We start from the raw sequence: 18,337 nt of genomic DNA on the forward strand, positions 1-18,337 counted from the left end.
TTGGCTTGAGGGTGAGCAATAGAAGTGAATCTCAAGTCAATTTCATTCTCTTCATAATACTTTCTGAACTCTTCATTATTGAACGTTGTCGGTCACCAAGATTCGGGGAATTCCGTATCTGCATCTAATATTCTCGAACAGGAACTGAGAGACTTGCTTAGTCGTAATCTTTGCCAAGGGCTTGGCTTCAATACATTTGGTAAAGTAATCAATCGCCACAATTAAGAATTTTCTTTGAGCAGTAGCCATTGGGAAACGCCCGAGAATATCCATTCCCCACATAGAAAATGGGATCAGAGAGTTTATGGAAGTCAGGATTTTGGGAGGTTGCCTTACTAAAGGGGCATGTTTCTGACAATGATCATATTTCTTTACATATTCTTTGGCGTTAGCCATCATTTCTGGCTAATAGAAGCCTAAGTGAGTAATTTTGTGGGCTAAGGCCCCGCCCCAAAAAGTTGGCCACATATACCCTCATGCACTTCCTCTAAAGCAAGTCGCGCCTCATCCAGCCTGAGACATCTTAAATAATGAACTACAAAAGACCTTTTATAAAGAATCCCGTCAATCAGAGAATATCTTAGGGCTCGCACAGTCAACTTTCTTACTTCCACAACATCACTTGGAAGCCATTTGGTTTGTAGATGAGCCTTAATAGGATCTATCCATAAGCCACAACCTTAACTTTTATTACAACATACCAAATCCCAACTAATTTAACTTACAACTGATAATGAAATTATTCTTATAATCTTATTATCTCACTACCATATGAAGCTTCTGCTAGCTCGATCCAACTCAAACTGGAATCCTAGCTTGTACTTTGGACTGAGGAACTTCACTATCATCCATATCCTTCTTAACTGTAAAATATATAAAAAGATTCGCAAGAGTGAGCTAACTAGCTTAGCAAGTCTTAATAACAATAACTGAGGTTAAACAATGATCAAACGAGATGATTTAAAGGAATCAAGTTTCTTATTAAACAACCAGCAGAATTGGATATTCATTTTAAGTTTTTAAAACCAAGGTTAGGCTGCTGATCAGTCACGCGGTAACCCCGAGCAAAGCACACAACACTGCTTTAACTACTGGATCCAAGGCACATATTGGCCTAACTTGACCATCGATATGGTCTGACCACGAATCTGGTCCATATAAAGAAAACTATCCAATTCTAAAGCAGTTCAATATGATAAACAATATAATTCAATAAAACCGGATCATAATCAATAACAATAAAACATTTGTATAAGAGCATGGTGAAAATTTATGGGTACCGAAAGGGTATGTCAAAGTATATAAAAGAAGTGTCCTCCAGCCTGTAGGATAATCGGGTATTAGATGAATAATGTTTTTACAAGGTTTTACTACTTTGATGTCATAAGGTATGGTTGAGTATAAAAGTTTCTGTATGTGTAAACAATTCTGTTCCAATGTTTGGTATATGATGGATATATATTTGTGGAGCAGCATCGTGTTTGTGTGGTTTAGTATCTGGTAAATCAACAAGAAATGGTTCACAAAGAATAAGGCTTACGGCTCAAAGATCAAATGATGCGGCTCAGGTTCAAGGCTGAAGGATTCAAAGTACTTTCAACATAAAACAAAGCTATTTTGAACACTTAACAATATGTTACGAGAAAGTTTAGAAATATTTGCATTATATCTCGAAAAAGGTTTAGAAGTACTTGCCTTATCACAATCGATTCCAATTTCACTTGTACTCGCCCAATGACTTTCTTCAACAACCACTCGTCTACTTTTCCTATGCCTCGATTCTATTTTCTGATCACTTGTCGTATTTTCTACATGTCAATTCCATTTTCTGATCACTTGCTTCCCTTTCCTACACCTTGTTTACTCTGCTAGGCATCATAAGTGTCTATCAATATTCATCTCACATTATTCTAATCGTCACATGGACGTTATAAGGTTTCAACTACCCTTCGTTTTATCCATATCCGATTTACGGATTAAAAGTTATGCTAAAACAAGTAAGAACTGATCACATAGACCGACAGTCAAACAAATAAGTCACATATAACACAGAGCATGTCAAACAATCAATGAAATATCATTTTATAGGCTTTTGGGTATTTAAAATGATTTTTAAAACATTTTTCGGAATTAAAACGGGTCATCGGATAATTTTTAAAGCAATAAATAGAATTTAGTTGGCCAAATCTAGCTTTAATATAATTTCCTAATAATTATCGAGCCTTGGAAATAATTTAAAATAATATTTTAAAGCTCAAAACTATTTTTCAGAATTTTTAAATCAATTTTAAATAATTAAATTAAATTAAATAAGTAATTAAAATTATTTAATAAATAATTAAACTAATTAATCAATTAATATTTAAATTAATTAATCAATCAGCTAATTAATTATTAATTAAAATGAATTAAATAAATAATTTGGATTTATTTTTAAATTAAAAATGAATTTTGGAATTAAAATAATCATTTTCGAAATTTTTGGAAATTAAAAACAATTTTTAAAATGATTTTATAAAAGAAATCTAATTTTTAAAATCTTTTAAAACAGAAATCCGAAATCTGCAAAGTTTAGAAACTTTCAAGGACTAAACTGTAAAAACACTATTTCATATTTTGTTTTAGGGAATTTTGGATTGAAACCGGGTCAAAACCGGGTCACCAAGAACAGAAACGGGTCCCGAAGAACCCAGTTTCCGGTGACCGGAAAATAACCCCGGCGAGCCCCGATTCGATAAAAACGGCATGGTTTTACATGATTCAGGTGGGGTTTTCGTTCCAAATCAAGCCGGGAGTTCAAATCAAACAACAAACGAACCAAATGATATCTGGAAACAAAAATCCGGCCAAAAGCTTCAAGAACACCGGCGAGAACTTCAAATCACAACTCACTCCTCTATAGGCCTTGTCGATTTGCACAACTTATATGAATCGATTGCAAATTTCAAGGGGAACAAAACCCACCCCTCTAGAACGTCTATCAATCCCGAAATAAGAAACCCCCAAATCGAATTGAAAACATTCAAAACAATAAAAACCCTAATTCTGAGATTCGAAAATCAAACTCAAAATTAAACATGTTATTGAACTCCAAATCAAGAGTATAATATAGCAAAATGATCAGGAAAACAAGCTCTACAACATACAATTATTAAATCATAAACAATCTCTCGAACAAAAATTCATAATTTAAATACCAAGAAATTCGAATATAACTAATTAAATAGAAAATCACCTGATGGTTCTGGGTATGTTTTGATGAAAGATTTGGATTCTAGATTGCATTAGCTTCGTTTTGAGTATATGTACGCCAAAATCGAATATCGATAACGCCTCAGAATTTGTGTTTGATTGCGAAGAACAAAATATATTTATGGTATTTTCTCTGTAAAAACTCTGTAAATACTGTTTGCAAATGATTTCTGGTACAAAATAAAATACGGTAGAGGCTATTTATAATTATGGAAAATTAGTATCCCGTTGGATCATTCCGGATATAAAATGGTACGTTTATTTATAAAAACTGATCCAAACGGTACCGATTTTCGGGATAATTATCCAAATCAGTACAATTTCTGCTGCGGTCTTGGTCTTAGCGCCTGGTTACACGTATTATGAGGTGATAATTGTGATAGTTTAATAAAAAGATCCCGTTTATCAAAAATACGAGTTTTATTGATTTACCGAAACGAATAATGTATCGAAAATGTTGCGCCGGGACCCGCATAGGACAAACCATACGCCAGATCGAAAAAGTCGAAACATGGAAAATGCTCGGAATATTGCAGTTAGGTTATAAAGGAGTTCTCGGAAGAGTTTTGGGTTATAAAAACATAAAAACGGATGACGACGGTTGGTTCCCGATTGTATACAATAGTTTTTAAATACTCGGAAAAAGATTTTATAAAATCCATATATTTCCTATAAAATCATAAATCATCATAAAAATAAATAGGAAGATATGACAATTATTTATATTTTATTTTGGACATATAAAAATTAAAATACTCAATTAATATTATTTTTAAACATCCAAACACATTTAACACTTAACAAATAATTCACAGAATAGATACTGAACACATATAATAATTTTCTAGTAGAAAAAATAATTACACGATATATCCTGGATATTACAACGAAAGTACAGGCTCCCAGAACTTTCTTCTATTTCTAATGAGGCAAATTTGGATAATGCATCGGCCTTAGCATTTTCTTCCCTTTAAATGTGTTCAACATGGCATTCATCGAACTGAGTCATTATGGCCCTCACTAGGCATACATATTTTGCCATGTTTTATCTCTTGCCTCAAACTCCCCCTTGACCTGGGATACCACCAGCTTTAAGTCACCAAAAAGCTTCAAGTTTTGACTCTCAACGTCCCTGCTAGGCCAAGGACAACTATCAAAGCTTCATACTCGGCCTCATTATTGGTGGTTGGAAATCTAACTTCATAGCATATTCAATCAAGAATCTATCGGGGATTTGCAAAACTAAACCTACTCCATTCGAATTTGTTTTTTATGCTCCATCAAAATAGAGAACCCATAATTCCTTGTCCTTATTATGTCTACCTTCATTATCTTCTTTTTTCTCCATGCCCTGAGGTTCTGTATCTCCCTACCCCCGACTTCTTGGCTGGGGATGGTACATCCGACCATGAAGTTAGCCAAGATGTTACTTTTGATGATGACAAATGTCCAGGCTAGGAATGCCTTGATGAAAATAAAGCTGAGGCCCTAAAATTTGAAAATCTCAACATTGATAGTGATTCTGAGGATGAAGCTGAAGTCAACACAAATCACAGAATTGATGAAGAATCTACTGATCAATTGAATCATGAGAATGGAAGCTCACCTCATATACCTAAATTTGATAGCAAAAACTCAGGGGGAGAAAGAGAAGAAGGTTTTGCAAGTCATGCCAGTGGTGAAGAAAATGCAGAAAACTCAAGTCAACAAATGCACACCAGAAAGTGGGATAAAAGTCATACTAGAGAAGCAATTATTGGTGATCCAACTGTTGGGGTGAGGACTATAAGTGCAACTGCAAATAAATGTTTACATGCATGTTTTCTTTCACAAATTGAGCCAAAAAAACCCGAAGAAACTCTACTTGAACCTGATTAAATATCTGCTATGCAAGTGGAGCTAAATCAGTTTGAAAGGAACAAAGTTTGGGAATTGGTTCCTGCACCAAAGAACAGAAGTGTAATTGGAACAAAGCGGGTGTACATGAACAAGATGGATGAAAATGGAATTGTCACCAAAAATAAAGCAAGGTTGGTTGCAAAAGGCTACTCACAGGAGGAAGAAATTGACTATGATGAAACTTTTGCTCCAGTTGTAAGATTTGAAGCAATAAGGATTTTCTTGCATTTGTTGCACACTTAAATTTTAAAGTGTATCAAATGGATGTCAAGGGTGTTTTCCTAAATGGTGAGTTGGAAGAAGAAGTTTATGTGCAACATCCACCTGGCTTTGAAGATCCAGAATTTCCAAATTTTGTGTACAAGCTACTCAAGGCTCTATATGGACTAAAGCAGACACCTAAAGCTTGGTATGACACACTGCCAAATTTTCTACTGGAACATGGATTCACTAGAGGAACAATAGACAAGACACTCTTTTACAAGCTGCATGATGGTGATATGATCCTAGTTCAGATTTATATGGATGATTATCATCTTTGGATCTACTAATGAAAAGCTTTTTCAAAGATTCTCTAAGCTTATGTAGAGTGAATATGAAATGAGTATGATGGGGAAATTAAGTTACTTTCTTGGACTTCAAGTCGGTTAAAGAAGTGATGGAATCTTCATCGGCCAAACTAAGTATGTCAAGGATTTATTGAAAAAGTTTGGTATGGTTGATTGTTCATCTACATCTACACCTATGTCTACAGCTACTATGTTGGATGAAGATAAGAAAGGAAAAAGTGTAGACATTTCAGGTTATAGAGGAATGATTGAATCTTTGTTGTACTTGACTGCTAGTAGACCAGACATTATGTTTGCAACATGTCCGTGTGCAAGGTTTCAAGCCAATCCAAAAGAATCACATTTTATGGTTGTGAAGATATCAGTACCTTTTCTTTTCCAGCACTGTCATTTACTTTATCGCACCTGTTTTACTTTACCTTATTTATTGTACCAGTATACCCTGTGATACCATGTACCCTGTTTTCCATAACTGTTTATATTCTGTAAAGAAGCATGCAATTTACTTAGTTACAACTGTTTTCAAAAAGAGATATTCCTGTTTTACAAAACTTTTCCTTTATGCAAAAATTTGATTCAAAAGCTAAATAAATTGTTTGATTCTTTACAGAAAATGCCTCCCAGAAGAAATACCCGCACCAACACCCAGAATGAAGAAACCAACAACAACCACAATAATAACCAAGATGAGACAAACCAGAATATGAACCCAGGATCCATAGACCCAGCAATAGCCCATATTCTCCAAATCTTGGCCCAACAAACAGTTCACCTGGCACAACAACAACAAAGACAGACCAATCCCCAGGTAACTTTCAAAACTTTTCAGGCAGTAAACCCATTAGAATTCAAGGGTTCCCTAGAGCCGATTGAAGCAAATGTGTGGTTAAAAGAAATAGAGAAGGCATTTGCCTTGATGAAAGTGAAGGAGGAACAGAAGGTTGAGTTTGCAAGTTACTATTTGAAGAATGAGGCCACCTACTGGTGGGAGATGGTGAAGACATTGGAAGGTACAGATGTTATTACTTGGGAGAGGTTTAAGGAATTATTTCTAGAAAAGTATTTTCCTCACTTTGTTCAAGATCAAATGGAGCTGAAGTTTTTAGAGTTAAAGCAAGGAACTATGTCGGTGGCAGATTATGAGAGTAAATTTGAAGAATTGTCAAGGTATGTGCCGTTGTATGTTGATACTGATAGAAAGAAAGCTAAGAGATTCCAGCAAGGCTTGAATCCATGGATTAGAGGGAAGGTAGCTATTTTTGAGTTGGAGACCTATGCAGGGGTTGTACAGAAGGCTATGATTGCGGAGATCGAAAGTGAGTTATCACAAAAGGAGAAAGAGAGCAAGAAAAGGAAGGTTGAGGGAAGTGAGGGTTAGTCACAACCAGGGAAGTTTCTAAACTTTAAGAAGGGCAAGTTCCAGCCAGGGAGAAATTTTTATTTCAGGAGAAAAAATGCAGGAGACGGAGGCCAGGGCAACCATCCAGCTAATGTGAATCAGCCGAATCAGTTGAGATTAACTTTTCCAGATTGTCAAGTTTATGGAAAGAAGCATGGAGGAGTTTGTAACAAGTTGAATGTGGTATGTTTCAAATGCAACCAGAAAGGCCACTATTCGAGGGAGTGGCGAAATCAGCCAGCTAGAGAGCCAGCAAATAAGGATTAGCCTATCCGAAATCCAGCAGTAAAGGTTCCAGCAATTGGATTTACGTGCTTCAAATGTGGAAAGCCAGGACATATGGCCAGGGATTGCAAGATATCAGCCCCAGTCAGTAATGTATTGAGGATCATGGGATCTACCCCAGCAGTAAATAAGACTCCAAGGGCTAGAGTTTTCGACATTTCAGAGAAGGATGCTATCCAGGATACAGATGTCGTGGCAGGTACGCTCAATGTGAATTCTTTATGTGCCAAAGTGTTAATAGATTCGGGAGCAACTCGATCGTTTCTTTCACAAGATTTTGTTAGTAAGTTAAATTGTCCAGTTGAGTATTTAAATGAAATAATGACTGTGGAATTAGCAAATCAAGAACGTGTAACTGTGAATCAAGTTTGTGGGAATTGTGAGGTTGAGATTTCTGGTAGTAAGTTTTATGTAGATTTGATACCATTTAAGTTAGGAGAATTTGACGTTATATTAGGGATGGATTGGTTATCTGAGCACGATGCCCAGATAGATTGTCGAAACAAGAAGGTAATGGTGAAGACGCCTGACGAAAAGATAGTAATGTTCAAGGGACAGAAGCAAGTAAAGAAGTTCTTAACAATAATTCAAGCTAAGAAGTTATTACGGCAAGGATGCAAGCATTTTATAGCATACGTGATTGACAAGAGTCAGGAGCTAGCAAAACTTGAAGATATTCCAGTAGTGAATAAATTTCCAGACGTGTTTCCCGATGAATTTCCAGGACTTCCTCCAGATAGGGAAATTGAATTTGCGATCGACTTAACACCTGGAACAGAACCAGTATCCAAGGCCCCGTACAGAATGGCGCCTGTTGAGATGAAAGAGCTAGCGAAGCAGTTGCAGGAATTGTTAGAAAAAGGAGTAATCAGACCCAGTGTATCCCCGTGGGGAGCACCGGTATTATTTGTTAAGAAGAAAGATGGAAGCATGAGAATATGTATCGACTATAGGGAGCTCAACAAGCTTACGATCAAGAACAAGTATCCGTTACCCAGAATTGACGACTTGTTTGACCAATTGAAGGAAGCCAAGTATTTCTCCAAAATCGATTTAAGATCGGGATATCATCAACCGAAGATCAAGCCAGAGGATATACCAAAGACCGCTTTTCGAACAAGGTATGGACATTATGAATTTCTAGTAATGTCTTTTGGATTGACCAACGCCCCGACAACATTTATGGATCTGATGAACAGAATTTTCAAGGAATATTTGGACAAGTTCGTTATTGTATTTATAGACGATATTTTGATCTATTCAAAGACGGAAGAGGATCATGCGGAACATTTAAGGACAACTTTAGAGATTTTAAGGAAAAAGAAGTTGTATGCTAAATTCTCGAAGTGTGAGTTTTGGTTACAAGAGGTTCAGTTCTTAGGACACATAGTTACTAATGAAGGGATCAAAGTGGACCCGGCAAAGATCGAGGCAATTACGAATTGGGAAAGACCGAGAACACCCACCGAGGTAAGAAGTTTCCTAGGATTGGCAGGATATTATCGTCGATTTGTTCAAAATTTCTCAAGGATTGCCACACCATTAACAAAGCTTACACGAAAGAATGAGAAGTTTATATGGAACGACAAATGTGAGAAAAGTTTTCAGGAATTGAAGCAACGATTAATCACGGAACCTGTTTTGTCACTTCCAGACGATCAAGGGAATTTTATAATTTATAGTGATGCTTCTCACAAAGGATTAGGATGTGTTCTTATGCAGCACGACAAGGTGATTGCGTATGCGTCAAGGCAATTAAAACCACATGAACAGAAGTACCCTACTCATGATTTGGAATTAGCAGCCATAGTATTTGCTTTGAAGATTTGGAGACATTATCTGTATGGAGAGAAATGTGAGATTTATACGGATCACAAAAGTTTGAAGTATATATTTACCCAGAAGGAACTTAATATGAGGCAAAGGAGATGGTTAGAATTGATCAAGGATTATGATTGCTCGATTAATTATCATCCCGGTAAGGCGAACGTTGTAGCAGATGCATTAAGTCGGAAGGAAAGGTTAAATGTGTTATCCGTACCTGAAGAGATATATAAAGAATTTCAGAAATTAGAATTAGAGATTAGAATTTGCAAGCCTGAGGAAGCAAAAGTGTACAATATGATTTTCCAACCGGAGTTATGAGAGAAAATAAAGAAATTCCAGAAAGAGGTAATGGATCAAGATATAAATCGTTTGGTAGGTGAAGAAATATGCACGCAACAAGATGACCAAGGTATTATGAGGTTTTCATCTAGAATTTGGATTCCACCGGTGACGGAGTTAAAGAATGAAATTCTACAGGAGGCACATAATTCAAGGTATTCCATCCATCCAGGGAGTACCAAGATGTATAGAGATTTAAAGAAGAATTATTGGCGGCCAGACATGAAAAGGGAAATTACGGAATGGGTTAGCAAATATTATACCTGTCAGAGGGTTAAAGCAGAACATCAGAAGCCAAGCGGATTGCTACAGCCATTGGAGATTCCAGAATGGAAGTGGGAACATATTGCCATGGATTTTATAGTTGGATTACCAAGGACAAGGGCTAATCATGATGCCATTTGGGTTATAGTGGATAGACTTACCAAGTCAGCTCATTTTCTGCCTATAAATGAAAGATTTTCGCTCAACAAGTTGGTCCATATGTACCTAAAAGAAATTGTAGTTCGTCATGGAGTTCCAGTGTCTATCGTATCTGATCAAGATCCAATGTTTAGTTCAAGATTCTGGATGAGTTTTCAAGAATGTTTGGGAACAAGATTGAATATGAGTACGGCCTATCATCCGCAAACGGACGGCCAAAGTGAAAGAATGATCCAGACAATCGAGGACATGTTACGTGTTTGTGCTATTGATTTTAAAGGAAGTTGGGACGAGCATTTACCCCTGGTAGAGTTTGCTTATAACAACAGTTATCACGCCAGCATTGGGATGCCACCCTATGAAGCCCTTTATGGATGCAAATGTAGATCTCCAGTATATTGGGACGAAGTAGGAGAACGCAAAATACTCGGACCTGAATTGGTGCAGCAGACAAAGGAAGTTGTTGAAATTATCCAGAAGACATTAATAGCCGCACAAAATCGTCAGAGAAAGTATGCAGACCAGTCAATGAAGAACATGGAATTTGAAGAAGGGAGCTTGGTATTATTGAAAGTATCACCATGGAAAGGACTAATGAGGTTTGGGAAGAAAGGGAAGCTAAGCCCAAGATATGTCGGACCTTTTGAGATTTTAAAGCGCATTGGCAAAGTAGCTTATGAGTTGGCGTTACCATCGCACATGAAGCACATTCACAAGGTTTTTCACGTATCAATGCTTAAGAAGTATAATCCAGATTCCAGGCATGTAATTGAATATGAGCCAATAGAGCTTTAGGCAGATTTGTCATATGTAGAGAGTCCGATAGAGATTCTAGAGGAGCGAGAGAAGGTATTGAGGAATAAAGTGGTAAAATTAGTAAGAGTATTGTGGAGAAACCCAAAGGTTGAATACTCAACCTGGGAGTTAGAAAGTGATATGAGAGAAAAGTACCCTCATTTGTTTTCTTAAGAGATTCTGAGGACAGAATCCTTTTAAGGGGGGAAGGATGTAATATCCGGGATATATCGTGTAATTATTTTTGCTATTAAATAATTATTATGTGTGTTCAGTATCTATTCTGTGAATTAATTGTTAAGTGTTATCAGTGTTTGGATATTTAAAAATATTATTAATTGAGTATTTTAATTTTTATAAGTCCAAAATAAAATATAGATAATTGTCATATCTTCCTAATTATTTTTATGTTGATTTATGAATTTATATGAATCATATGAAATTTATAAAATCTTTTTCCGAGTATTTAAAATCTATTTTATAAAAACGGGAACCAACTGACGTCAACCGTTGTTACGTTTTTTGGAACCCGAAACTCTTCCGAGAACTCCTTCCTAACCTAATTGTAATATTCCGAGCATTTTCCATGTTTCGACTTTTTCGATCCGGCGTACGGTTTGTCCTGCGCGGGTCCCGGCGCAAAATTTTCGATATAATATTCATTTCGGTAAATCAATAAAACCCGTATTTTCGATAAACGGGAGCTTTTTATTAAATTATCACAATTATCACTTCGTAATACGTGTAACCAGGCGCTGAGACCAAGACCGCAGTACAAATTGTACTGATTTGGATAATTATCCCGAAAACCGATACCGTTTGGATCAGTTTTTATAAATAAACGTACCGTTTTATATCCGGAATGATCCAACGGGATACTAATTTCCCGTAAATATAAATAGCCTTTTACCGTATTTTATTTCGTATCAAAATCATTTGCAGACAGATAATTATATAATTTTACAGAGAAAAATCATATATTCATAAGCCTTTTTGAGAATCAAACCACAAATTCAAGGTGTTAGTGAAATCCGTTTGGAAAGTTGGAGTAACCAATTTGAAGGTCTCAAGGAGTACTATCAGATTCCAGGACCTGTTTTACTGCAGAATCAAAGGTTGATTTTATATAAATTTAATTATTTTCGAATTATTTTTATGAAAAATATGAATTTTTGTTCGGATGATTGTTTGTATGATTTGATGATTGCATGTGGTAGAGCTTGTTTTCCTGATGATTTTGATATATTATACGTCTGATTTGGAGTTCAATAACATGCTCAAAAGCAGGTTTAATTTTCGAATTTCAAAATTAGGGTTTATAGCCCGTATGAATGTTTTCAATTGAAATTTGGGGTTTTTTGATCCAGGGGTTATTAGCTGTTGATTTATAGTGGGTTGTGTTCCTTATGAAATTTGCAATCGATTGGTATATAGCTCGTTAACAGAGGATTAATGGATCGAAGGGAGTTGTGTTTTTAAAGTTTTCGATGTTCGCCGGAAACCGGCGATGTTCTTGGCCAATTTCCGGCCAGAAGAGAGATGATTATTGAGTTTTGATTGCATGAATAAGTTGCTGGTAACCTGTAGATTTAATCTGGACAGTTTGGTGGCCAGAGGTGGCCGGAATCGTGTTCTCCGGCCACAGTCCGGCGAGTCGACGGCTGGGCTGGCAAAATTGCAAACAGGCCCCTGTAGTTTTGTAGATGATGAAGTTTAGTCCCAGTAGTTTGCAAAGTTTTCAAAAATAGGATTCCTGTTTATAAAATGTTTAAAAATCATATTTCCTATTTATTTTTATTATAAAAATTCATTTTTAATTTCTGAAAATTCTAAAAATTAGTATTTTAATTCCGAAAATTATTTTTAATTCAAAAATAAATCTGAATTAATTAGTTAATTAATTTCAGTTGATTTTTAATTAATTAATTGGTCAATTAATTCAAAAATTAATTGATTAATTGATTTAATTAATTATTAATTAATTTTAATTAATTATTTAATTAGATTTAATTATTCAAAAATGATTTAAAAATTCCGAAAAATAGTTTCGAGCTTTAAAATATTATTCTAAATTATTTTCAAGACTCGATAATTATTACAAAATTGTTTCGGAGCCAGAATTGGCCAACCGAACCCTGTTTATTAACCCGAAATTGATCCAACGACCTGTATTAATTTTGAAAAATACTTTAAAAATCATTTTAAATACCCGAAAGCATATTTATGACCTGAGACTTCTTTATAAATGATATGTCATTGATTACGTGATGTATTATGTGTTATACGTGACTTGTTGATTGACTATCGGTCTATATATTCGGTGTTTACTTGGTTATTGCATAACTTTCAATCCGTTAATCGGATTTGGGTGAAACGAAGGGTAGATATAAGTATGTGTTGAATAGAATCCTGTGAGTTGATGATTGATAGATGCTTATCATATGTGAGCAGAAGAGGCAAGACGTAGGAAAGGGAAACAGGCAGTTGAGGAGTAAGACGATTGTGATTGGAAGCGAGTGCAGGATAGTAAGCTAATACCAGGCAAGTGTTCTGAACTTTCTCGAGATATTGTAGTACTTCATAGTCTTGTTGACATTGCAAGTGCTTTGAAGCACAGAAACCTAAACTTTGATTTCAGTTATTGTTCTTGAGCCATGAACCATATTCTTTCTAAGCCATTGATTATTGTATACCCAAACACGAACCACAAATCTACGATACTACTCCACAAATACATACAAACTAAATACCAGACACTAAACTGAATTATTATATACTCAACCCATGGTATCTTATGCTTTGAAAGACCAAATTCTTGAAACCCTGAAACATTGATTCCTTTGTTATCCAATTCTTTCATTACCCAACATCCAAGCCTTGAAAGTAACTTGTTGATCCACACAAGGGTTGAAACCCTTTTATTGATAAACACTCACTGTTGTTAATGATTCTGATTTTTGTTTATTATTGTTTAATTTTATTATTATGTTAGAATTGGATTGTTTTTATAAAATTGTGGACCAGATTCGTGGTCAGACCATATAATGGTCAAGTTAGGCCAATGTGTGCCTTGGATCCAGTAGTTAGAGTAATGTTGTGTGCTTTGCTCGGGGTTAGTGCGTGACTGATCATAATCCATTGCTCACTTGATATCATAACCATATTGACTTGATGATCATTATTCTCAGTGTTGTCATTTTGACTTGTTGAGCTAGTTAGCTCATTTGTGCGATGTTGTTTATACTTTTTCCAGTTAAAAAGGAACCAGTTGGTAGCAAGGATCCCCAGTCCAGTGCGAGAGCTAGGGATTAAGGCTGTTGCAGCTGAGCTAGTAGGCTTCTTTTGGAATAATGTAAATTATAAAAGTTTGTAATATGTTTAATACTCAGTTTGAGTTTGAATGGTTGGGATTTAATCGGTATGTAATATATTAGTGTGTTTGGCTTGTGTGCATACTATAACCTGTTGCGATCCGTGGTAGTTGGTAAGTAGGGTCATTGCATATTATTATTATCTTTAGTATTGTTATAAGCAGGTTATAAATAAGGTGTGTGTGTGGACCCCAAACTTCTGACCCAGGTTTGGAGGGCGCCACAGTAGCGATGTTGTACGATAAGTATATATCGTGAAATGTTATTCCGCTTTAAGCGTGATGTATTATATAAGACCGGGAGTCGGTCAGGATTGAAGATAAAACCCGAAAATCATTCCGGTGATATTATAGGACGGTTATAAGTCCATAGTAGTACATTTTAAAAGGGACTCAATGTCCACTTACGAAGCATTAAAATACCTCGAACTTTTATTAAAATGATTTCCCAACGATCATATTCCTTCAACTATATTTTATTGTTCGAATAATAAATAATAAATACTATATACTTATTCTTTTATCATGGGAGTAGTATACGCCAACAATTATTTATTTCAAACCTGATTAATCATTAAAGATTATTAATTGCGTAGACATAAACTAGTTGAGGAATATTATTTTAAATACTCTTTTAAAGAGTAAACTCATTCGAGGTTTAATTATTTATCAATTATCATTTAATTAATTATTATTTATTAATGGGTTTATTTTTGATTTAAAAATCATGGATCCGATTTAAAACATACTTTCTGATTTCGGAAAATCATTCGAGTAATTTCAGATTGTCGGAGAATGTTACTCCAACTTATTTAATATTTTGAATATAGTTTCAAGGAGAAACTTGTTCCCCCTTATTTAATTATCTGTTGACAACGGTCAACTCACATCCTTAGTACTTCCTCTGAAACTTTCGGAAGTACACACACATATATATATATATATATATATACAATAAAGTTATGCCTATCAACAAGCAAAACGGTTGGAGGAACTTCGATGTGGTTCGAGTTCTCGAGATATGATAGGATTTCCTAAAGGACAAGGGAGGGGTAGGATCCAAGTACTTCGTGTATTGGATAGACTATTGGTACCGTAGGAGACGGTACAATATGTACTTATAGATCTGCGAAGTGTGTGTATACCCAAAATGAGGACACATAGCCTGTATGTGGCAAAGGTGATAACCGAGATGTGAAGGTGTCGTCCCTCTACTAGTAGAAAAGGTTACTTTTATCGCAGTACGACTGATCATCGTATGCGGTGGCTCCAACGGATGTCCAAATTCTTCCAATTAGAATTGTGATGCAATACCGTAACCCAAGCCTAGGTACTGGGATTACTATTAAGGTATTCGCAGGATAATAAAATCCCTTAAAGAATTGTTTTCATAAGAAGGTTTGTATCACCAAGGAAAACTATTTTCGAATAAAACATAATTATCATATATGATGTTATCATACAGTCAATTTCATACTGTACATTATTATGCTGGGCATTATAGCTCACACTTGTTTTCTTAAATTGACACAACACAACAGTGAATCAAGATGCCTGCCATGAGAACCACAGCCAGGAAACGGGTAGGAAATGGACAGCTGTTCCGTAGATTGTTTGGTACTGTACCACAGGTAGTCCGAATAAGCTGGATTAGTTTTCAGTTGTTTTTAGTTCGGCTTATTTATAAGTATGACTTATGTAAGATAATAAACAAGAAACGTATATTTGGCCGGAGGACTAGATTTACTTAAAGGTTACTCCCTGTAAGACTAAATTACTTTTTTTGGTTGTAATAATTATCATTTGATGGTTGAAAGTACTCTAGATATGATGGTTCATTTCCAAGACAATAACCTGTAAGTGTGTGTATGTGTGATAAGTGTGGGGTCCTGAAGCGTGAGTATTTACATATTGTAGTGTGAGTTGTGTGGTTGTAATAGTTTAGATGGCGTGGCCTCCGAGATTCCTGACCCCGGGTTTTGGGGGGCCACACTTCTCGAAGTAGTTCTCGATAAGTTAGTCTTGGACTTCTCAAGTAAGACATCTCGATAAGTCATTTTAACTTCTCGATGGAGTTCTCGATAAGTATGTATTAGACTTCTCGTGGACATCTCGATAAGGTATGATGACTTCTCGATTGACTTCTTGAATAAGGTCATTACTAGACTTCTCGAATGGACATATCGATAAGTCACTTTATGACTTCTCGATAAGTATTGTAGAGTTCTCGAGTGATACAGTATGAGTTCTCTACAAGTTTAATTTAAACTTATCTTTAACTCAGACTGAAATAATTTTATTAAATAAATTGTTTTCAGTATGATACTTTTGATAAAATTCATTCTGATTTTATTTTGATTCATTCAAATAAAATTTAGAAACAATTTAGTCCATTCAGGACAAACTGGGTATTTATTTTGACATCTCAACAAGTCATTTTCTAGTTCTCGATTAGAGTCCGTAAAGTGACATATCGATATGTATATATTCTCTTAATATGACTTCTCGATAAGCAAATGCTAAATGTCATTTTATAGTTATCGATAAGTCATTTATCTTTTACTATAAATACCCAAACATCTCGACATACACCTCTTTACGCCTTCGAAATCTCTAAGTGACCTAATTTTTCCAATTCTCAACCAATCTCTCTCGTTATAAACTCTTTCTCTCTAATTTTTCTTACCCATTCACTCTTACTAAACTACAATGGCACTAAACAACATTAGCGCTGAAATCCCCAAGAATGGAACTAACTACCTTGCTTTTACAGATGCTAATCAAGATCCTGATATTTTCAAGGGATATGTTAAGTTTTTATCTGAGTCTTATCTTGCAGGAGCTTTAACTGCTAACCACAAGTGAGGAACAACAAACTGTTAAAACAACAGAGCAATCTGTGAGTCAAACTGTGACTTCAGTCGCAAGTGGTTCCAAACAAATACTCCAATCCACCTCCAACAAAATAGATCAACCTTCTACTTTTTAACCACAACAACCACACCTTATCTCCCAATGATTACAGGTAGTTGAAGCTCAACCTACAACTGTAGATGATCTTCTAGTTGATCAGTTATCTGGACTTGCTCAAATCTCTCAACAGCTGCTAACCTCAGACATGTCCAACCAGGATTATCAGGACATAATGCTCACATATTAGACAAAGGTCCAAAAATAACAAGCTAAAATTGTCAATGAAGCTAAACAAGAAGGCAACTGTGATGCTTGGCTGAACAAAGATTACAGTCTTGAGATGGATGCTATTTTGGCCAAATTCAGGGAGGACTATGTGACCATACCGGGCAGCAAAGAAAAAGCCTTAACTCTTGAGGAAGTATATGATACAGTCATTGAATTTCACAAGGCTCGACTCAAAGCTTTTCACCTATTTGGTAAAGTTCTATAATTAACATTGATTGGTCATCAAGACAAGATCAAAAAGCTGGTAAGAGAGAAGATGGATGATATTATTCCTTCACAAGTCAAGATCACTTAAAAATTCCAACATTTTTCTTACCAAATGGCAAGATTTGATCTGACTTATGTACAAACAAATGTCAAAAATCTGAGACAATCTTTTATAGCTTTGCATGATGTGACGCCCTCAATCTCGGGGTTAGGAAATGAGGACCCACACACCTTTAATCTAATAACTAAATAAGCATAAACCTCGATTAGCTACCAACAGGATTAAACAGGATAAAGTATAAGACAAGATTACAACTACCAATCATAAAATATAATTTACAACCCCAAGCGCTTGCTCACTCAGAAATACCACTACCTGTTCTGGCAACCGGAAGCCCTCAACACGATAAGGACCACCAGGTACGCTCTTACGAGCAATGCGCCTAAGCCTGGCCATCTTCTTGCTTAACTGCCATGGTTAGATTAAAACAAAACATATAAGTATAAAACTCAGCAAGTAACTATAAAGCAGTTCTATGATATGAAATCCACAATTTACTTTACCAATCTCAGGGAATTCTACTTTATTTGTTCTAGGTGGCAGATTTCAATCTTTTGGGTTAAGGAAGGGTTGTGAAGGAAAAATGTGGGGCTTTCAAGGAACAAGGCTCGAAGCAGGGTGAAAGCCGACATTCATCACAAATCGTTAAAGGATCAGAACAGATCTTTCAGAAAGGAAAGCAACTATATTTCACTATATGAAACCAATTA

The sequence above is a fragment of the Apium graveolens genome, chromosome 3 (genome assembly GCF_009905375.1).
Source record: "Apium graveolens cultivar Ventura chromosome 3, ASM990537v1, whole genome shotgun sequence".
Lineage (NCBI taxonomy): Eukaryota > Viridiplantae > Streptophyta > Magnoliopsida > Apiales > Apiaceae > Apium > Apium graveolens.